Raw genomic sequence first — 23,135 nt, forward strand, 5'->3', positions numbered from 1 at the left:
AAGGCAGAAAGGGACAGGCTGCAGTGTGGCCCCAATTTTATAACAAATGAAATTGAGAGAGAGGCACGTGCACGGCAGCAGTGATAGGCACGGTACATGCTAAGCTGTCTCTAATACACCACTCAGTCTCTGGTTGGAAGGGAGGGCAAGGGAGCATCTTTCCTACAGGATGACCATGAGCCCTTTAATAGGGCTGAGCATTGATTTTGTTGCCTTGCCTTCTAAAGTAATTACTTGAACTAGCAAAGATCAGCCATTTGCACGGCCTTTGAATACTCTGAACATCCATTTACATGGCCTCTAAATAGTCAATCAATTTTAATGGAATCCTTTTGATTGACTTTCCTATTCAGAGTATAACAAAATTTTCCCCAATTGTGCACTCTATGGTATGGCTTCAAAAGGCAAAAGTTCCCTAAAATAGCTTGAAATCAAACCTGTTGCTCTCTAATGAGCACACCCACGTTTCATTACTACCAAAGGATTTTTAATCACAGGTTTGTCACTTCCTTTTAATTTAGCAAAAACAAAGGAAGAAAAGAAGCAGTAATATTGGGTTTCACATTAAGATGTGGTGTTCTAAATGCCTAGGATCAGAATCAGAAAATACAGCATAAGTCAGGTGGAAGACTGGGGCATCACCTCCAGGTGTGTTAGGCACCTCCTGGACAAACAAGTTCTCACTGGCTTGACTGCATTTTGAGAGCTCCCATCTCTTCATTCTCATGCTACCCTAATTCTCATCTCAGCAGTCATGTCTTAGGCTTCCTTGGTCCCCCCAACAGGGTATTGTAGTGCTAGGCATCCAGGATCCCTGGTAAGGCTTAGTGATTCACTCTCCTCAGGGCCTTTCCCCATCTGCTCAACATATAGCATTATAGTCTTTTAGACTTTCAAGTTCCATGAGCCTTTCACATTTGGGTTACTAGTGGTAAAAGGAGTTCACTCTTCGTCCATTTCCTGAGGAGTGATTTTGATACTAATTTCTGACCTAAGACACATGTGGTTTAATGGTTAGATAAGACATATTTGGTTCTATCCATTTAATAACATTATGTACATAGTGCTAATTGGAATCTGGCCTACAGAAAGTACCAAATAAAGGTAGATTGTTTCCTTCCTTCCACTTTATAATTTAGGGGCACCAGGAATGTTTCCTTTTTACATAGGGTGATCAAATAATTCATCATCCAAGTAAGGACACTTTTGAAAGTAGAGGAGCTAATGTTAATAATGACCTTGGGACAACAGATGAAAGCCATGGCGGTGTCAGCAAAGCCTACATAAATGCCCTCTTTTATTTTCTCTTCCAATCTTTCCTCTCCTCCTTTGAGATTCATGCTTTTAGTCTGAAACTTATATTCAGGGTAAAATAAAAATCCCTTACAAGAAACAACACTGAGATCTGTTTTTCCAATGATTTATATACTGCAATGTACACAAACCTCTAATGGCCACCTTTGCTAAAAGTTATATATTGAGAACAGTGGGGCATGTAGTGGTGTCATGAAAGAAGAAAAATGACCCCAAAAATGAGGTGGCAGGGAAGAAGTGACAAACTAGTTATATTGTGGTTGTGGACAAGGGTGGATCCTGATTTCATTGTGAGCAACTTCAAATGTTGAGCCCAGGAAAGAAAAGGGATCTACGCAACCACCTTCTAATTTAAGTTCCCATTTCCAGTAAAAGTCACAGAGGCAGGAAGAGGTGACATCTATATAGAGCTTCACCTACCTGGTTATAACAAAGCCTGGACCTGCATCCAATTAGGTACGGTTATTCATGCCAAAGACTGGCCTGCTTCTTCACTGTCCTAAATATCTAATTAGAAAGATATTCAATGTGGCTTTCCATTTTTTAGGAAATAAGTATAACAAGAAAAATGGATACAAGAAAAATGTAACACCTGGCCCTTGTACTTGGTGTGCCTAAAATTTAGCTGCAGAGTTAAATGTTCATTCATTAGCAGTAGAATGATTTGTCTTCCTTGCCACAGAATCTCTCCCTGGAACATCTCAGAGAGGGAAAAGTGAAATATGTCATTCACTTCAGGATTTCAGGTAATGCTATACACCACGCACTGATCAGCAGCCAGTGGGTTTCATTTTAGGAGGAACATGTCATCTATCAACCTTCCTACACTGTACACACACTGAAGTAGTATTTGATCTAAAAACTTTCATTTTTCTCAATCGTTGCCAATGACACTTATTCTTCTATTAAACCTTTAAAAAAAGAGAGAGGAAATCTCCCTCAGAGTCCTATTTCTTCCTTAAATGACTGGATGAAGATAGATTTCCAAGTCTTTAAGCTTTTTAGACTTCAGGGCCACTTCTTGTTTGGATTTCAAACACATGCACAAACACACACACACACAATTATAAAGATGGGGGTGGGAAGAAAGGCATGTGATAAAATACTCTGTAATAAGCTAAAGAGCTCTAGGCAACAAAGATTATTTATATGGCAGAGTCTCTGCTGAACTCTATTGCTTCCTAATTGTGCAGATAACAAATGATAATAATACTTTTTTATAGTTAAAAGATTTTCTCCCACTAATAAGGATCTCAAAGTTAATTCTAAATTATATTCTACAACAAGATCAGTAGCTCAAACATTCCAAAATAGTGATATTCCAAATATCTTTTCTTTAGGGCCTGGAATACTTAGTGTCAGAAGACTTAATTTCATCAGTGTAATTGTTGTGGGCTATCCCAGTTTGTCAAAAGAGACATAGTTTATGTGACGGCTGAGTACCAAGGAGTAAGATTAAAATCAATGAAAAGCTTACAAAAGATCTACCTGACCCACTGTGTCATTCTCCTGGTGTATTTGAAAGGCTGGGTAGAGAAATTTTCCATTCTTCATTTTTAGGGTAATAAATAATATTGGTCACTGACAAAAAAATTCAATCATGGTTTATCCAGTATACTTCAGCTTTTAACTTCCATGTAGAGCTTCAACATTGTGACAGGAGTCATAATGACAGGAAGAATATTCTAAAAGTGCCAGTTAATCTTAATTGTCAACTTTACTGGATTAAGAGACTCCTGGGGGGGGTCAATGGATTATCTCATTGTTGCTGTCCTCATTAGTAGATGAATGCACTGGTGTTCAAGGCTGAATGTGTTGTGAGGAGGTAGGGCCCCGTTGGAGATGGCTCACTGGCGCCTTGCCTTTGGAGAGTATGTATTTCTCAGCAGTACTCTTCCCCTGTGCTCTGCTTCTTGGCTGCCAAAAAGTGAGCAGCTCTGCTCCACTGCACTCTTCCAATCATGATGTTTCTGTGTTGGAGCCTGCTGATAATGGACTGAAACTGTGAACCAAAATAAACCATTTCTTCCTTTAAGCTGTGTATGTCAGGCAGTTGTCCTAGAGACAGGAAAGCTGACCAATATAAAAGATGTATTAGTTGACCTTATACTCTGAACTATGCATTAAAGTGCTGTCATAAATTGATATATTCCATGTATTTGACCTAAATCATACAAAATTCAGGTTGGAACATATGTGTTAGTGTTATATCTACACAATGAGCCCTCCAGCGACATTCTGAGACTGACTCTGGGTAAGAAAGGGTCCCTGGAGGTATTAGGTTCTTCCATGTGGACTGCCACAATTCTTTACCACATAGGGTTCTTAATAGAAGATTATAAGAAATATAAAAGCTGCTTTTCCACAATTTAGTTATTTCTTAAACCAGTATTTCTCAAAAATTTTTGTAGATAAATCCCCTAGAATGGAACCATCCAGACTTACTAGCTCAGGTTTTTCAGGGGGAAGGGCTGGTAATCTGTACGTCCCTGTCTCCTGGGATTTTTATCTTCTAGGTCAGTGATGGTGAAAGAACCTTTTCAGGCTGGGGATCTAGCTCAGTGGTGCTGCCGCCTGCCTCGCAAGTGCAAGGTCCCGAGTTTGATCCCCGGTACCAAAAAAAAAAGAACCTTTTCAAGACGGAGTGCCCAAACCTTGCTTATTTATCACAAAGTGCTAACACTGCAGTTAAACCTGAATACTGAGGCTTTAGAAAAAACAACTCACACATTAACAACTTTTGTCTTAAAAGAAAAACACAATAACAGAGCTTTCAATGATGAAAACAAGTTTTTATTGAAAGGTAAAAGTTTGCATTTGGTGTGCTTTTGCACAATTATTGTGACCTTTGGTATTGTGTGCATGTTGACAATTTATCAAGCCTTGGCTGGGGAGACTTCAGTCATGTGCTAACAGAGGGCTCTGCATGCCTGCTGTGGCACTGTGTGCCGTAAGTTCGCCACTACTGGTCTAGGTAGTTTGAGAAATATACAACAAAGGACACTGTGGCAAAGACTATGAGCTGTCCATCAAAATCCACTCTCTCCTTCATTTCCTAGTACCAAGACTGTAGTGGAGCACCAGCTGAAACTACGTTTGCTAGATCCCTGCTATGTGACCATGTACACTATAACGAAATGAGAGTAGAAGTGGCATTTGGTGGTTCAGGGCCAGAGTTTTAATACAAAGTTTGAGTAAATTTTAACATCATTCATTCTCAACTGCAACTAGAAATCTAGAAGGTCTCTTAAAATCTCTCCCTAGAAGATCTGTCCTAAAATATATTCTCTGGAGCATACTCCCATGACCCAGTTTTGTGACATCAAGCCGGGATATAGCTGGGTGCTGGCTGCTCTGAAAGTTCCCAGGTGAGAAATTCAGGCCATCCAATTAGAGCACCTCTAGGTTATTTGAAGCTTAAATACTGATTGGTTTGCTGATTTAGAGAAGCAGTAAGTATCTTGTGGAACATAAAGAACAAAGTCTAAATTTCCAGCCATCAAGGCTAGCTTTCTGTGTCTTGGTTAATATTTTAACTTATAAAAAATACTGATGATGTTTTCCCTATAACAGACATGCTGAGTGAAGTCTAGAGGGCCTGCTTACAATAGTAATTAGAAATGGACTCCATGGAATTAACTATACTTCTCCAAGAGAAGACATACTAGGCATAGGGGGGCATGGAGGGCAACTATTGTTCTCTCTAGCCTAGAGGCATCTAATACACAATCCACAGTGTGTGCACATGGGTCTTCTCTGCTCACTAGCTGGCATCTACTCTGGCACTTCTCGACAGGAAGCAATAGCAAGTATGGCCTTCACGCAAGTAATGACAAAAGAAGTGTTTTCCATTTAGAAGTGATTAACTTCATTTCAAGAGGAAGAGAGAAGGGGCCAAGAGATGACTGGCAACTGAATTAGGGAGAGGAAGAAAACATCACAAGAAAACAGATACAAATACATCTTGTACTGTGATATCTTCTTAACTAATGGCTTCCAGCTAGTTTCTAATTAAAAATGTTAGTGCCAGAAGCCATAATTCTCGAGTTCTAATAAAACAGTTCACTTCTTCTTTAATAATTTCTCACCTATAAAAATAGTCATGCAGGGCCTGGGGTTTAGCTCAATGGCACTGCGCCCAGCTTGCAAGCACAAGGTCCTGAGTTTAATCCCTGGTACCATCAAAAAAAAAAAAAAAAAAAGTCATGCAACTGCCCATCTTCCTATTCTCAGCTTCTGCCTTGGTTACACTACAGGTAAACTACTGTTGGTCTACGAGAAACGAACTGCAGCTACTGTGTTTACTTTTGCATGGTGGCCCATCCTCATGCTGTAGGGCATACTTCTTTCCCTACTTTTACTTGGCCCAAACTTGCTCTGCAGAGCTGGTTTCTTTTCTTGACTTTAATAAAACTTTGCTACTATTAAAAAAAAATCCTGCCCTATGACACAATTCATCATGCTTTTTCCCTCTTAATTTGAAAATCTCATATTTTACTTACCATTCGAAGATAGGCTGTGTGGTCTAATTGGCAGATTTTTATATAAAAGATTTTGAGTCCCAGGTCTTCCTTGAAATATCAATGACAGCCTACAGATTACTGCTAACATCTTTACAAACAACAATTATCATCCATAGAAACTACACAGTTTATGAAAAAAAAATCTATGATGCTTTTTTTCAGATGCTTTGTAGAAAATGTTGGGTGTCAGAGCACATGACCTGTTCTTTTCAGGTCTCCTTCAATAGCTCCCTAATAAAAGTAAGGTGGTAAAAATGGGACACTGGTCTAAATTAAAAAAAAAAACCCACCACATTCTTTAACTGGATATCTTTCGATTGTTTTCAAAACTAAAGAAAACTCTAAGCATCAGCATCTTTATTTCCAATGGGCCTACCTATGTCTAAATGAGTGAAATAATGCCTAGTCTGATCAAGTTTATCTAAAAATGGAAAAAAAAAAAGATCAGAGGTAGAACAAGACATTTGGCAATAGATTAAATGTTCTGTCTTCTAGGCTGTGCCCTAGGCGTCTAGGTTTCTAGGAGGTCTGGCCATCACAGCCTCTATTTTCCCACAAAGATAACAAAATAGAACCATCCAGTTCAGGAAAGAGCTTGCTGAATGCAGTTTTTATCAGTTTCTACCTGTGGCTCCCATGTTAACTTCAGCAGAATAATTACTTCTGAGATTGTACACTGCCACATGGAACAGAATAAGCTGGAACACTAGGAGATAACAGACTGATTACACAGCCATCTTTTAAACATTTCATCAGTCTTAGAACAGCAGATAAAACAACTATTTCATGTGCACTAGCAGGTTCCAGATTAATCCTGCAGAGTTAAAAACTGTGGAGCCACATATCAGCTGATTCCAATTTAAAGCAATAAATCACTGGTGAATGTTGACATTGTCATATGGGGTCTGGTTACCAGGTGATAGTTACTGTAAGTTTTAATCCAACTTCTGTATTGAAAAAGATAGTATTTTGCAATTGCCTTGAAGCTGCCACAAAAATACATTTTAAAAAAAGTAATCAAAACAAAATATTAAGAAATATTTTTAATTATGTTATCAGTATCAAAAAGATACAGAAGAGTCCCCATAAGGGAATGAATTAAAATCAGCAATAAATATATACGATTAAGCTAAACATGCAGGAAATCTAACCACATTTTATCTGCACACACCTAAATATCAGACACCTATTTGACAATAAAGATTTGTGAGTTGGCTCCCTCTTCCCCCAGCCTGTTTGTGCAAGTCAAACAGAAGAGATTCTATTCAGTGTAGCAAGCAAGGCAGCCCAAAGGACAGCCTGTGTTACTTCCACTGTGTATTTAAAAGAAAGGTGGCTCATTGAGAGTTGGCCAATAAATGCTGTGCTGTGGCTTTCATCGGAGTTATCAGGCAACCTGGAGTTTACTTTGTATTCTGAGAGCAGAGAAAATTATGCTTTTATTTTCCTCTGTGACATTTGATAAGGGGCCATTTGCTACCCAGAATCTGTTTATTTTATGGGAACTGAAACCTGAGATGAAAATGGATGCCACTTAAGCCACAAAACCTTTTTTATACATGTGGGTGTTGTACAGTACAATAGGACGGTTCTGAATTCAACAGTCACCTTGGTCTAACAGAAAGTGTAGGCCCGAGACTCAGGTATGGTGGTTTTAGTCCTAAGTCTCCCAGCTTGGGCAAGTCACTGACCCTCTCCAGCTACAAATTTCTGTGCACAATGAAGATGCTAACCTCTACCCTGGCTTTTCTTGGGACCAAAAGGGGAATAAATTAGAAGAATAATGTGAAAATGCCTTATTAATTAATGAATTCTATTTGAATGTGTTTTTTAATCACATTCAACTCTCTAGTTTAAAAACTTCACTTGACCATAGCAGAAGCTCAGCAACTTTCAGCAAGTTTATCCCCATGTCTTTATTTTCTTCCTCCAAAAAGAGGCTGACAAGGCTCAGGAGCTTCCCAGGGTTACCGTGGGATGATTGGTCTAAATGACTGTAAATTACATATTCATGGATTTATATTATAATACAGTTGTTAACCAATAAAAATAGCTCAATTATGAATTCAAACTATATGCAAATGCAAAGGATAAAAGTAATTCTCAAGGGGCTAATTTTTTTCCCATGAGGTGTTCTTTCTTCATAGCTGTAGACAAGGGAGTTTAAATGAAGACTCTGTTCTGCAATGCTCAAGAAAGAGTATTAATATTTTGTGTGACTGAGTCTGTGAATGAAGACATTCAAAAAGCCACTATGTTTTCCACTTGGGATAATAATAAGGCGATTTTCCCACTCACTCTTTGGCACAGCTGAATGTTCTGGGCCTCAAATGGGAGGCAATGTGGAAGAAGCCAGAAGAAAAATGACATCCAGAATACCAGGGCCAGTTCATATAGAACACTACCAGTTAGAGATCACTGCTTCCTGTGTGTGATCCTTTTCTCTCTTTTTCTCTAGCAAATGTACAACTGTGGTGGTGTCCAGGCCTTGGTTTATAGTATCAAAGCTATGACAGATTCATTTTTATCCTGATTTCAGTTATAAGCCAGCCAAAACTTTAAATACAATTTATCCCTTGTCCTATTTCCTTAATGACACCTCCTTCCACAAGCACTGCTAGTGTCCTGGATAGGTGTGGCAGGTCTATGTCTGATGCCTAGGAAATAGTAGGGGATAGAAAGAAATGATGCCTATGCATAATTTCAGAGACCTCATGACCTGATGTAGCAAAACCACAAGAGCAGGAGTCAGGGAATACCAAATTTTCTCACTGCCTTCCCAGAATGACCTACTGAAGAATGGATCTCCCCTTGGTGTTTGCTGTGTTTCTATTCTCCCCAGCAGAGAAAAGTGAGTCAACTAGTAGTTAAATTCCCAGAAAGCACTCTGAGGATAGTCTAGGAAAAAGACAGTAAAAGTGCCAAGTGTGACATTACTCTGTTGTAACTGAATGAGAAATATTTTCACACACAGAAGTGTGATAGGAGGCGAGCTTAAATCCACAGTAGGACACTGACAGTAAATATCACAGGTTTCTATAGTTTCCTAAAAGGCACTTCAAAAGCTTCTTAACTATGCAGGGAAGGGTGTTCCCATCTCCATTATACTGAGACGGTACTGGTGCCACAAGATACCTAAAAGTGGCCTACTGAAAATTATAATTCAGAGCAGAGGCTACTGAAGTCAGAATTCACCTCCATTCCTTCTTGAGATCATGGCTAGTCCAAAAAAGAATCATCAGTATCTTTATTACCAGAAAGCACTATAAAATATGAGGGATGGCTCTTTTCTGTGAAAGAGGTGGCAAATAAAAGTGGAGTTGAACTTCCCCATGGTAAATAATGCCCATGGGAGTTTGCAACTATCATCACTTTCTTTCAGCTCAGAAAGTGCTATTTCGGTGAATTTCTGATAAATTTACCATTATAGCCAAAGTAAAATATCACAGTACATTAACATGTAATTGATCTTTGCTAATAATAACAAAAATGAGGTTAGGAAGAGTTTATTTGAAGGATACAGGGGCAATTTTCTGTTATGTAGATGGCTTCATATTTCTTCCCACCATTCAGTGATCAATATTTGGACCTTGGATATTTCAGGATAACCTCTGCAGGAAAAGAACTGACAAATTCTGAAGGAGTAGATGAATACATACAATTAGACATATTTGGATTATGGGGAAAGGCCAGTCTTTCATTTCAAAATTTTCAACTTTCTCAAAAATGAAAACTCAGTTTAAAAATTTTGTTTCTAAAAGTTTAAAGTAAAAGTGAAAAACTACAAAACAAAATCATGAAACTGAGGATTTTATAAGATCTTCATATTCCTTCTGATCTAACAAATTCCTACCTATATGACCACTATTTAAGCTGTGAAAATCTCAGTTTTCTCTTTTATAAAATGAGGCTAATTGAATCCACTCAGCCTCTTTCCCAGGATTACTTAGAAATCTATAAACATAAAATATATATATGTGAACATATATAAGCACATACATTGTACAATTTCCTAGAAAAGCTACTCTATTAACAAACATTACAAACATATATAAAATCAAGCAGTGTCTTAAAAGATCACATTCTTGCATTATTACTTTGTCATAGCAAAAACTATTTTGTGCCCTCAAGAGGTGTTATGTCTTCTGGTAAACACCCAACATTTGGTAGGTTTGATATCTTCTGACCCTCCCCCATGAATTCTCGGTAGGACAAACAGGATTGCTTGGCTGAAGACCAAACCGGCCCCAGACAGAGCTGGCCAGGCAGCAGCAGGAACACAGATCTTACTATTAATTCAATTACATCCCATTGTAGAGAACCTTCTTTAGTTAATGCAGTTTGTGGTGAAATTTTCCTCTGTACTCATTTAAATATAATTACTGCACTTATCTTGTCACTGTGAAACTTCTGAGTTGTTCTCTTCACATTCACATAAACCTGTGATTTCCTACAGACCCGCTTAGCTGTAAGACTCAGACTAAAATTCATTACCTTATCCATCAAAACCATTCTTTTCCCTGCCTCAATGAAACAGCCCTTAAGGGTTTTCCAGTCAGGGGGCAATTACAGCCTTAGAGAGGCTAGGCCTGGCTCCTCATAGTCCATGAAACAGCCCACTTCTCTAAGAGAAAAACTATTATCATTGCAGAGAAATCACTGGAAACTCAGCGGAAGTTGAACATTTGGGCAGTCTGCTTTCAGGGCTGTGAATTGTGGTAGTTAATGCCCATTAAAAATGACCAAAGGTAGCAACTATGTTAAGAAAGACAAAACAGTCATTACTGATTCCATTATTTGTATGTGAAGAGTATTAAATTTTTAGACATTGTCAAAGTAAGTTGACAGTAACACCAAACTAAATTTATCGGAGAATTCTTGCCTTGTCACTCTTGGTCCTTCTCAATTCCAGCTGCATATTAGAATCACCTGAAAATCTTCGGATGTTGCTTGGACTCACTGGCAGAGAAATTAAATCAAGATTTCTGAGAGTGGACTCAGGATATGGGTGTTTTTGTTTTTCGATTTCTCTAGGTGATTTTAACGCACAGAGTTGAAAAGCTCTGGATCTTAGGCATCTCATCTGAATTTCATATCAACCCTGTGAAAGGGCTCTGAGAGGGTGGGCAATATACCTCAGGATACATAGGGAGTTAATACTGTTTGAATCAGATCTCAAAGTTCCTGACTCCTTTCCAAAATAACAAGGCTTACTTGGTAGTGTTATGACAACCTGTCATGGGGGAGTTGTTTTGGAGGAGGTATAAGAGCAGAGTGGCTGACTTCCACAGAAATCCAGCTCTTGTGCAATCTGGTACATGGGTATTAGCAGCTGACACCACGGTCTCCCCTCCAATGGTCAGTTGCATGGTGGCACATTTCTGACACAAGGCTATTCGGCTTCTTGGGAATCAAAACCAGCTGGCACTCTGTAAAGCTACTAGAATAAAGGAAGCAGCACGGGTGGTGAATCTGAGTAACTGTATCATCTTCTCTAACCTCCAACCTCACCGGGACAAAGTGGAATACTTACTAATTCAGGAGGTGGTGCTTCCTCAGAGCCCCGTGCTGTATTATTTTGGGAGTATACTGGAAGAGTTTTGTCTCAACCGTGACTAAACATTACTTACTGTGTAGGAGTTTGACAAGATCCCAGCCTGGGACTGCAGAGCTATACAGGCTGGACAGCTGGCTCCTTAAAAGTGATAAGAATGCTCACAAAGGCACTGAATGCTAGAGCTGAGCAGGTGACAATCCCTCACTCCTAACTGGCTCTTCTGGACAAATACCAATAACCCAGGAAAATTCCCAGGGTCGTCAAGATTCTATGAAGTAGACTGACATAGGGATGGGGACTCTCCTTATGAAGGCCAGGAGGGAGAAAATTATAAACCAGAGAAATAGCATTTGTATGTACACATCCCTTCCCTCCTTCATATCAGATTCTGGATAGTAGCTTTGTTCAGAAATCTAAGCACCAACAAAAAACATTAAACAACTATTTTTTACAAAACTTACAAAAAAGTAGTCAAATTTAATGATTTGGAAAGTATAACTTTTGGCAATAAGGAAGCCAGGGAGTATGTATCCTGAAGAGTTCACACTTAAATGATACGCAAGGGCAGGCAGAGGGTCAGCACCAGGCTCCAATTTCTCTCACTCAGTGACTTCAGATGTCAAGATGACATCCTCATTTTGTGTACCCTGCTAGATCACTTTTCTGAGACGACAATGTTGGCAGCTAGCCTCCCACGGTACCTCCTGGATTTGAGGTCTCTTCTCCACTGCAACAACAAGAGATACCTCAGAGAAACTCCCTGCACAGAGTTCCTCCTACAAGTACACTCAGGGTTCTGTGGTGTGGTGGACTGCTTACGAAATTATGGAAAGAGGCATTAGCTTCTACTGGTTCACGCTACTCTTTCCCAAGCCACCATCCTGCCCCTTCATTCTTCAAGTCCATACCTGGACAGAACTACCTAAGTAACCAAGCTTTCTTTGTAAAGCTGAAAAGAGGAAGAGAAGTTAATGAAGATTTATGAATGTCCACTAGGTGATAGGCACTGAATGAGACACCTTTTAATGTGTTAGTCTCCACTTAGAGGTGAAGAAACAAATTCAGAGAGGATATATGGCTTGTTCAACCTTGGGAAGTGGAATGTAAAGCCAGACTAACTTATAATCTTTCTATAAATATGGCCAGGACTTTAGTGGATTTTTTCATTGTGTTTAAAAATATGTAATAAAACTTACCATTTTAATCATTTTAAGGGTACAGTTTATTGGCCATAAGTACACTATCACTGTTGTGCAACTATCACAACCATCCATATGCAGAAATTTTACATTTTCCCAAACTGAACCTCCATATTCATTAAACTACAACTTTTCCTCCTTCCTTCCTTCAGCCCTTGGCAATCACTATTCTACTTTCTGTCTTTCTATTATTGTGGTGCTACAATTTGAAATTAAATTGTTTTTGAAATTAAATTTGAAAATTAAATTTGAAAATTAAATTTGAAATTAAAATGTTCCCCACAAGACTATTTCTTAAAGGATTGTTCCTTATGCTGTGGCACTAGTGGGAGGTAGTGGAACATTTGAGAGGTGGGGCCTAATACAAGGATGTTAGGTCATTGGGGCATGCCCGTGAATTGCATATTGGGACTCTATCTAGTCTCTTCCCCTTTCTGTCATGCATTTGTTACAGTAACAGAAAGCTAATTAACACATCTAGGTACCTAATGTAAGTAGTATCATTTCAATGAATGTTTTTAAAAAAGAAAATTCAGTGATTGGAAGTCATAATTTAGTTTTATGCTTTTTCCTTCTTTAAATGCTTTTGTATTTCAGATAGATTTTGGAAGACAAAAGTTCTTCAACATTGCCTAGCAGTTCCAATGTACAGCCTACTTTGTGGATTTTTTTTTAAGAATATCACCCATTGGGAGTTACTGCTGTGATTAAACAGCCATTTCTTAAAACAGATACAGTTCTGAGTTGCAGTTCTTGTTTGCAAACAAATGAGAAATATCTAGCTGAGTTACAAGTAGAATAAAAACATCCTGTAGACAATTAAATCTCCTTATTTTCAGCATATTATCATAGAGCTCAAATTTCATCAATATTTATTCAGTGTTCAATCCCAAGATTCCCAATAAGTGTGTTAATGGACATGTATGGGTTGCCTACTATATACAGTACACACTGTATATTTTTAACTTCATGTAAATGATATATAAATTCTGTCCTTAAGGGATTTATAGGTGGTAGAAGCTTACAGGCTGAATGAAAGAGGTGCATATAAACCTTTCCAAGATTTGGAGAAAGAAGACATTATTTACAAGTTGGATATATAAAATTTTATAGGAAATACAGCACTGAAGAAAGGCAAGCTATCAACAGAAATAGGTGAAATGCAAAAGTTCCAGTTAATAGATTTATAGAAATGGAAATGAAGATTGCAAGGGGAATTAGGGAAAAATAGACTGGTTTATGGAAGACCTGGAAATAACAGCCAAGGAATCTAAGCTGTATTTACTAGACACTATAGTGCCACTAAAGACTGACAGCAGTACCATAATCAACATAAACAGGAAGGCAATGTGAGAAAAGAACCAGGGATAAGAAATATCAAGGAACGATTTCTATTCTTGGCCTAGGTGGATAATGCCATAGACTGAAAACAGCTTAGTGCCTTGCAAAAGTTTCCAGGTCACTGCACACAAAGACAGAAAAGAGGAGGAACCTGGTAGATTTCTAGTGTGAAAAATTTGGAGGTGAGAGGGAAAAGAGTGCTGGAGGTGAGTGAGATGTAAAAAGAACTTCAGAGATCTACACATCTACTGAATCACTCTCCAGGATGCAGTAGAGTACTGGTTAAATACATATGATGAAACTACCAAAGGCCAAGAAAAAGAACTGTCCAGAAAGATTAAAGGCTCAGAATCACGTCTGCTCCTACCAGGCTAGAAAACTTCATAATTCATTGCACATTCGGTAGAGGACTCAGGAAGGTCTTATTTTAGAATAGGAAATAAGAATACAGATGCTAGAATTAGCAGACAAAGACTCAAAATAGTTAGTATCCCTGTATTGAGTATGCTCCAAAAGATTAAGTAGAGGCTAAAAGATATGAAGAAGACAAAATGGACTTACAGAGATTAAAAAACTATAGTGTCTTAAATTAAAAGACACAATGGATAGGATAAAAGACAGATTAAAGATTTCAGAAGAAACTATGCTTCAAAAAGAAACTGAAAACAAGAACAAGGAAAAAAAGAGGAAAAAGCACAAAAGCACAAAAGCACATAAGGACATTACTAAGTAGGGCAACTTCAAGTGGCCAAATAAATGAGTAAACGGAGTCCCAATGAGAGGACAAAGAAAAGAGAGAGAAAAAAATACCTGATAAAAAGGCTGAAATGTTTCCAGATTTGATGAAAAGTATAAACTCAAAAATATAAAAGTCTAATGAACTCCAAGTCTAAGAAATATGAAGAAAATCCAGCCAAGACACAAATTGCTCAAACTCAGTAGTAAAAAAATACTTTGAAAGCAGACTGAGGCAAAAAGAGTAATACACAGAAACAAGGAAATGGATAACATCAGCAACAATGTAAGTGAGAAGACAGCAGAGCATATCTTTGAAATACTGAGGGGGAGGGTACCTTGTCAACCTGCCTGTGAAAATATATTTCAAAGGCAAATGCAAAATATTTTCCATCATACAAAAGGTGAGAGAATTTACCACCACTTAACCAATTATTCATGAAACATTAAAGAAAGTCAAATGATCATCTCAACAGATGTAGAAATAAATAGCATTTTTTTAAAAAGCTAACCTCTATTCCTAATAATAATTCTCAGAAAAATAGGAATAGAAAGGAATGTCCTTGATGAAGGTTATCTATACAAAACCTGTAAGTCCTATTTCCCATAACATGAAGAATATAACCAAGTCCCCTCCTACTATTTCATTCAATTCAGCCTTTGCTGGAAATTTTAGCCAGTGGAAGCAGGCAAGGAAAAAAAAAAGACGCTAGATTGGAAAAGTAAAACTGTCCTATTTTCCAAATAACATGACCTTCTATGTAGAAAATCTAATAGAAGCTTTAAAAATCTACTAGAACCAATAAGTGAGTTTAGTAAGGTTGAAGAACATATAATCAATTTATAAAAACCAGTTGCATTTCTATATGCAGCAAAAAGAATTAGAAATAGCAAATAAAAGAGAAATATTTAGGAAAGCATTAGAAAATATGAAATACTTAAGGGTAGTCTGATAAAAGATGTGCAAAGACTTGTGCACTGAAAATTAAAAAAAAAAACTTACGTGAGAAATTAATGAAGATCTAAATAAATGAAGAAATACACTATTTCATGGGCTGCAAGACCCAGTACAACTAAGATATCAATTCTTTCTTAATTGATACATAGATTCCATGTGGTCTTCAAACCATAGTAGGCTTTTATTACAAAAACTGCCTAACTGTAAACTTCAAGTCAAGGTGCAAAGATTCTAAACAACTCTGAAAAAGGAGAGCAAAGTTGGGGGCCTACAGGTATCTGATTTCAAGTCTTGTTATAAAGCTAGTGACCAGTGCAATATATTATTGATGCAAAGATAGACAAGTGAAACAGATTAATCTAGAAATAAACCAGCACATATACTGACGATTTTTGACAAAAATACAAAGCAGTCAGTAGAGAAAGGGTTTAGTGGAGAAAGGACAAATGGTGCTGGAACAATTAGTTACGTGCAAAAACCAAATCAAACCAAACCAAACCAAAACAAAAAAACTTCAACAAGTTATACCATATAAAAAAATCCACTCAAGATAGGTCATAGGCCAAGAATGTAAAGCCTAACACTATAAAAACTACTAGAAGAAAATATAAGTGAAAACCTTTGTGAACTAGGGCTCTCTTTAATATAAAACCAAAGGCACAATCAGTAAAAAAATGAATTGGTAAGATTTCATGAAAATTTAAAACTTTCGCTTTATAAATGATATTGTGAAAAGAATGAAAAGACAAGACACAGACTAGCTGCAAATATTGGTAAAACGTGTACCTGATAAAGGATTTGAATACAGAGAATATCCAGAACTTGTAAAACTTAGTAATCTAATTAAAAACTGAGCAAAAGATTTGAACTAACATTTCCCCAAAGAAGATATACAGACATCAAACATGTGAAAAATGCTTACCATCATTATTTGTCCAGGAAATGAAGATTAAAACCATGATGGGATTTACTACTACACAATACTAGAATGATTAATATTAGAAATACTAATTATACCAAATGTTAACAAGAACGTGGAGGAACTAAAATTCTCAGACACTGCTGGTGGTAATGTAAAATGGTACAATCACTTTAGTGAACAGTATCAGAGTTTCTTAGAAAGTTAAATATAAACCTACTTTATGATGCAGTCATTCCACTCCTAGATGTTTAGATAAAGAGAAATAAAAACATATATCTATACAAATACTTTTATATGAGTGTTCATAGAAGCTTTAAAAAAATATGATCACCCACAGGAAACAGGAAGAGAGTTGATAAAACTAATCATTTGTGGTATATCCATTCAATGGAATTAATAGCATTAAAAAGAAATTAATTCAATATCCAAATAAACTAGTAATATTGATCTAAATAATTATGCTGAGTGAAATAAGCCAGACCAAAGAAAATACATATTATACGATTATAGTTATGTAAAATGTTAAAAACAAGCAACTAACATGTGACAGAAAATAGATCAATATCTTGGTATAGAGTTGGGAAGAGGTTCCAAAAGAGCCGGAGGAAGCTTTCAGGATTGCAAGTTGTATCTGTTATTTGGATTGTGATGATGGTTTCACAGGGGTATATACACGTTATAACTTATCAGATTTCACCCTCTAAGTATGCGAAGTTTAATGCTTATCAGTTATGCCTGAATAAAGCTGTTAAAAAGAAAATACCATTTGGAAGGCTACTGCAAAATTGTAAGAAAGTGGTACAAATAATAATGGCAGTAGGAATGGACAGATTGGCTGTAAAAATCTAAAAGGCTCAAATTCACAAGATTTGTATGTGAAAGCAAGGAAAGGCAGGAATCAGGGATAGTCCCAAGACTGTGAGATTCGCTAACAGAAAGGAAAGTGGTACTATTAACAGCAATAGGATAATCAAAAGAAGAGGATTGGACAAACCATCTGCTAGCAGAATATTTAATTTCAAGGGGCAGCTTAAAACCTGGAAGTGGGATGGGGATTTAGCTCAGTGGCACGGCACCTGCCTCGCAAGTACCAGGTCATGAGTTCTATCCCTGGTACCAAAACAAAACAAAACAAAAAACCTGGGAGACCTATGAGAGGCAAGAGACACTATCCTTTGGAAACTTCACATTAATTTCAACTTTAGACTTCTTTCTCATTCCCCTTGAATCTGTTTCCTCTCTAGCTCTTAAAAATAAATCTTCCTCTATGTTATAATCTGACTCCTCAAAGGGAGGGGGGAAAAACCCAAGTCTGGAAGAGTTCCATTCACCTACACATGACCTTCAGGGAACTTTGAGGATCACAACCAGAGGCAAAATAGATCATCATCTTACAGAGTTCCAAATATGCACTCCAAATATAACACCACTCTAAGTGGTGTTTTCATAGTCTCATAAAATGGTTCTATGTGTTGGCACTAAGTGAATAAAGTGATGTATGAAAACTCAAAGGAAAAAGGCAATGTGCACCACAGAATCGAAGAAACTAGAAATGAATAAGACCTATGAAGTAATTTCTCTTCTGCCCCCTCCCTTTTACATCAGTTCCAGCCAGAATAGAATTGTTCCTGAGAATTGCAGTGTGGTTCTTCACACCAGAGCCAACGGAAACATCTGTAAGTCTTGCGGGGTTTCAGGTGAGCTTGCTGCTGAGAGGGCTCAGTGCCTGTGCTACAAAGAGTTTCCAACTACAGACTGAACTGTTTTTTACCTTCTTACTTTTATTTTAAATGTCAAAGCTTTTCACACTACAATGACACCCTAAAATGACTCTCTTACTTCTGATGCCTCAGTTGAAACAATATTTTTTTCATGCTCCATAGAGTGCCCACCAGCTGACTCACAACCAGGAATGAGTGAGGTGCTGTATTTCAATGTAACAAGATGAAAAAAAGAAAAAGGAAAAGAGGTTATTGAGGGAAATATCCCCTCTTCTTCAGTGTTTGCATTCCCTCAATCCATAAATGTTCACTTGTGTTGTAAGGCATTGCATTGAGTCCTCTGAGCATCTACATGGTGTACCAATAAACCAATATTGGCCTTGACTGCAAGAAGCTTAAAGTTTAATGAAAGCAGCATGTACAGAGAGGGGGATGGTATAAAATGTCATGGAAATTCAATGGAGTGGGACATTACTCTCTGACGGGGTGTTCAAGAGGAGCCACTATGGATGAAATGACATATGTACTAGATTTGGAAAGCCCAGGATATAATCAGGACTGAAAAGAAGAAACAATGTATCTAGGTAGAGAAAATGGCAGGATTCAGGCATGGGAGCAAGAAGGAGCATTCAAGGAATAATTCAATACAGTTCAGCAAACGTTATTGAGCATTTATTGCTTACCACTCTGTGCTAAGTGGTAAGAATACAGACATAGCAAAGGCAATTCATACCCAAAAAGAGGAGATCCTGAAATAAAACAGTTTCAGTGTAACAACCACAGATACCAGGCACAAAGATATGTTCAGTTTTGCTCTGTAGGAGGACCAGAACCAGGTAATGGTTAGAAGCAGGAACTCAAAAGACAAACTACTCCGGGTTCAAGTTTCACATGTATCATTCACATACATGGGTCAGATTTATAAGTTTAAGTTTTCTCTGTAAAATGGCCACATTGTATTTACCTCCTAGGATTGTTGCGAGGATATATAACAAGATAATGTATACTGAGCCCACTACTACTGAGGACTGATGCTGCTTTTACTCAAGACCCAGGGTACCCAGAGGTGCCATTAGGAAGCAATGCCAGACTGTAATGACTCACTTAATTTTAACTTCTTTTATTTCAGTGTTCTAACATGGAGTAAACGGGGTAGAATAATAGCTTACCATCTGCCAGGCACTGTTCTGCATATTTTACTTATGTTACATCACTGAATCTGCATCAGAACCCAGTTCATCTTGCAGGCAAGGAAGTTGAGGGATGGAGAAATCAAGAATTTGTTCTAAGTCACAGAGAGAGGAAGTGGTCAAGGAGGGATTGGATCTCCAAGGCCCTGTTCTCAACCATTACCACTATGCCTTTCATACCACCATCTAATTCAGTCATTTTTAAAATTGGAAGTTGGCATTTTATCTGGAAGGCAAAGGGTAAATAAAAGCTAAACATGGCATGAAGTTAATCAGAATCAGGAAAAACATTTGTATGTACTTTTACAACATATAAAACTCTCTCAGTTGATCTTCTTTCCATCCCTCACCCCTTCCTGGGCCCAAATGACTGAGGACTAAAAGCAGGCTAGTAAATAGAGCTATATATAGGAAACACTCAGACCTGCATATTTGGGGGTGCTACTAGACATGACTAGGAAACTGGAAGCAGAATGAACGTTTTTTGTTTTGGAACTATACCGAGAGCTATTGGTGGGTGCAACTTTCTCCAGCCCTTAATAAGCTTTGCTATTTGATGACTTGATTTTTAGCACATACTGTACATGGCAAGACACTATACATGGTAAACAAGACACTACATAAGCTCAGACATTCTTTCCTATTTGTATACCTCAATTGTTCTGAACCTTTATTGAGTCAGAACTTTCAAAAGAAAAAAATTTAAAACAGGAGGAGTATTATAGTCTCTTTCCTCATACCATATGTGCACATGTGTCTAAACACACAAACACACACAAACTTACCTACACCACCCTATCTCCAAAATACTTTGATGGCCCTATGAACCTGGGCCATGCTTTTTGTCTTTGTATCCCTAGGATACTGTACATTCCTTGGCACATATGGCTATCAAAATACATTCATAGAATGAATATAAACATCTCTGCTTCTTGGAAGTAACTCTGTACAAGTTGGGTAATTTTGTGTTGAATCAGAGAAAGGTAGCATTAACTTCATTCATTCAATCAACAGCTAACTCTGAATGCCTCCTCTATGCAAGGCACTGAACTAGGCACATAAATGTCAGTGGTACAAAAGACATAACTTCTAACAGTCAATGTTAAGCTAGTTGCATGTAAGATACTCAAGAAAATAAGTGTTACAAATTCTAAAAGATTTTTAATGTTCCTGGAACTGATTTTTTATAGTGCAGTATTACATGCTTTTTTTTAATTTGAATGAATGCTAGGAAAGTAAAATGGGAGAATAAGTTGTGTTTTTACAATGTAAAGGCTTAGATATAAGGTCATATGGAACACACATGGTTTAGTTAAAAGAAGCAGAAGCATTAAAAACTACTCCAAAGGATGCATTATATTTTTAAGACTAGATCAGCAATTTTTCCTAGGATTATAGCTTTGCTCAGATACATCAATCTTCGTCTCAGGTTCTTTTTCTATAAAATGGGGGCAATTTTCCTGAGGGTGTTGGGGAAGTGGCCAGAGGGCAAGGGAGGATGTGATATGGTTTAACGGTTTCCTGACTTTGAAGTGTCTAAAAATACAACATCTCCATTGCAAACATGTGATGGAATATGTGTCAACACAGCACTTTGTATTGCTAAGGCAGCCCCACCAATAGTTTTACATATACTCATGCAGCTCTTCAACTAACACAGGGGAAGAAAAAGTCAGTGATAGGCCCTCTCTTATCTCCTAAACATTCCAGTCATCCTGAAGGCAGTGTGGAGGTCCTCCAACTACTGATTAGTCTAGGTTAACAATCACACTCTGCCATTCGACAAAGACTCTTTTTGTCCCTTAAGCTGTCACAAATCTATTTACCTTGGAACTTAATCCATGGCATAAAAGCCTGATATTCCCACTCTAAAAACTATATTCCTAAATACAGATTAGAGCGCAATTAGGTGAAGAGGAAAGCCTAAACGATGCGATTAAAAAATGCCTTTAATTTATTCATTACTTTTCTTTAAGTCTCTTTCTTCCTTGATAGAGATTAGAGCAAAGCCTTGGCTCTTAGAAGGTTTTCCTTTGCAGAGACATGGGTTTGGTGGAAGGTTTTCCACCTCTAGGGCTGAATACAACTCATATCAGACTTGCAAAATAGCTAAGACTGGTCACCATCTGGCAGCTGTATGGTGGCCTGTGTAAAATGAACTGGTGGTTACAATCCAGTTCCCATTAGACAGATGTCCACTTCACAAAGAGAGCATCACATTCAGCAACCCAGTTGGCAAAAAGGAGAGACAACTGGGCATGGAAATTGCATTTACTTTTTCTGCCTAACCAGATTGCTTACTCAACTGTACTGAAGCAAGCTACAGGAAATGTGGCAGGCAGTATGGCAGCAGCTCTCAGAGTCATATTTTATGTTTATGGATCTCTCTAGCCCATTATAAAATACCTCAAAGTGCTTTTCAGATGTTGTCTCATTTATCCTACTCAGAAACAGTGTTTTTCAAATCTAGGTTGTGGCTTATTGAGCCACACAGTGGTTGTCTTTGAAGACCACCACTAGGACATATTTTTTTTTTTTTTTTTACCACTAGGACATATTGACTCCACCCAGGGATTGATGGAAATTGTAACTGGCCACAGTACTCTCATCAGCTTTCATTACAGTCTTAGGGAGAACACTTTGGACAGAACAGGCAGGGAAAGGCCCTCCTTTGCTTTTCCTGGGCTAACTGGCATTGTCATCCAAATGAATGAGTTATTGTTGAATCCTAAAGAGAAAGGCAAAATGGACCTTTATTTCAAAAATGTAACTACCTGGATAAACCATGAATATCTTATAAAGGATTAAAAAACTAAGGCCTGATTTCCTATCTTGTCCCATTGAGGTATTGGATTCAATCTAAACCAAGAAACTAGGTTGCTCTGTTTTCTCTATGCCTAGTGGAAGTGTGAAGGAAAAACATGTTTGCCCAGAAGGGGAGTGTACAAATTAAGCAGTTTTTTTTCATTGTTTTTTCTTAACTCATGCAAACATTCTGGTTCACATTCTCCTTTTAATAACCTAGTTTTTAAAGAAAATTCAAATATAAAAAAATACAAACAGACAAAAAACACCCAACTTAAACTAATCTCATTTGAAGGAGAATCTTTGAGAAGCATCAGAAAAAAGTAAAATATATGAACAATATTTCTTTTATTATGTTGCAGGAATTATATATCATGGAATTTAGAAATGGTATCCATTCCTATAATACTTCTCCACTAAGCAGAATGTAAGTCCTCATGTAAGGGATGCCTTAGTAATATGTTTTTAAAGAGAGATGTGTATATACGTGGTCAACATGATTTCTTCCTTTCGAAGTTGTGACTCTTTTAATAATTATCTTAATATTTCCTCTAAAATTAACTCTCTTATATGGGTTTCTGAAGCTAGTGACCACTCTGGTGTGTAGGGGTGGTGGAGAGCCTCTTTATGAAATGGTAGGTTTGAAGATGGTTAGCTCAGGGTGCTTAGAGACTGCTGCCATGAAAATTAGTAAACTTCCTCTACTTATGGTCACAAAACAGTGCTCAATGCGGGCTGGGGATTTAGCTCAGTGGTTCCGCCGTCTGCCTTGCCAGCACAAAGTCCTGAGTTCGATTCCCAGTATCAAAAAAACAAAACAAAACCCAAACACTGCTCAATGCCAATTCACCATCTTCAAAACTCAGAGTA

The 23,135-nt window shown here is 37.6% G+C and overlaps 1 protein-coding gene across 37 annotated transcripts in view; it reads right to left on the reverse strand.

Moving 5' to 3' along the window:
• The window catches only part of Celf2 (CUGBP Elav-like family member 2), an 830,356-nt gene that overhangs the window by 131,141 nt on the left and 676,080 nt on the right, over nt 1-23,135 (reverse strand). The window lies entirely within an intron of this gene.

The sequence above is a fragment of the Heterocephalus glaber genome, unplaced genomic scaffold (assembly GCF_053883595.1).
Source record: "Heterocephalus glaber isolate CG9 unplaced genomic scaffold, H.glaber_assembly_v1.0 deba00001472, whole genome shotgun sequence".
Taxonomy (NCBI): domain Eukaryota; kingdom Metazoa; phylum Chordata; class Mammalia; order Rodentia; family Bathyergidae; genus Heterocephalus; species Heterocephalus glaber.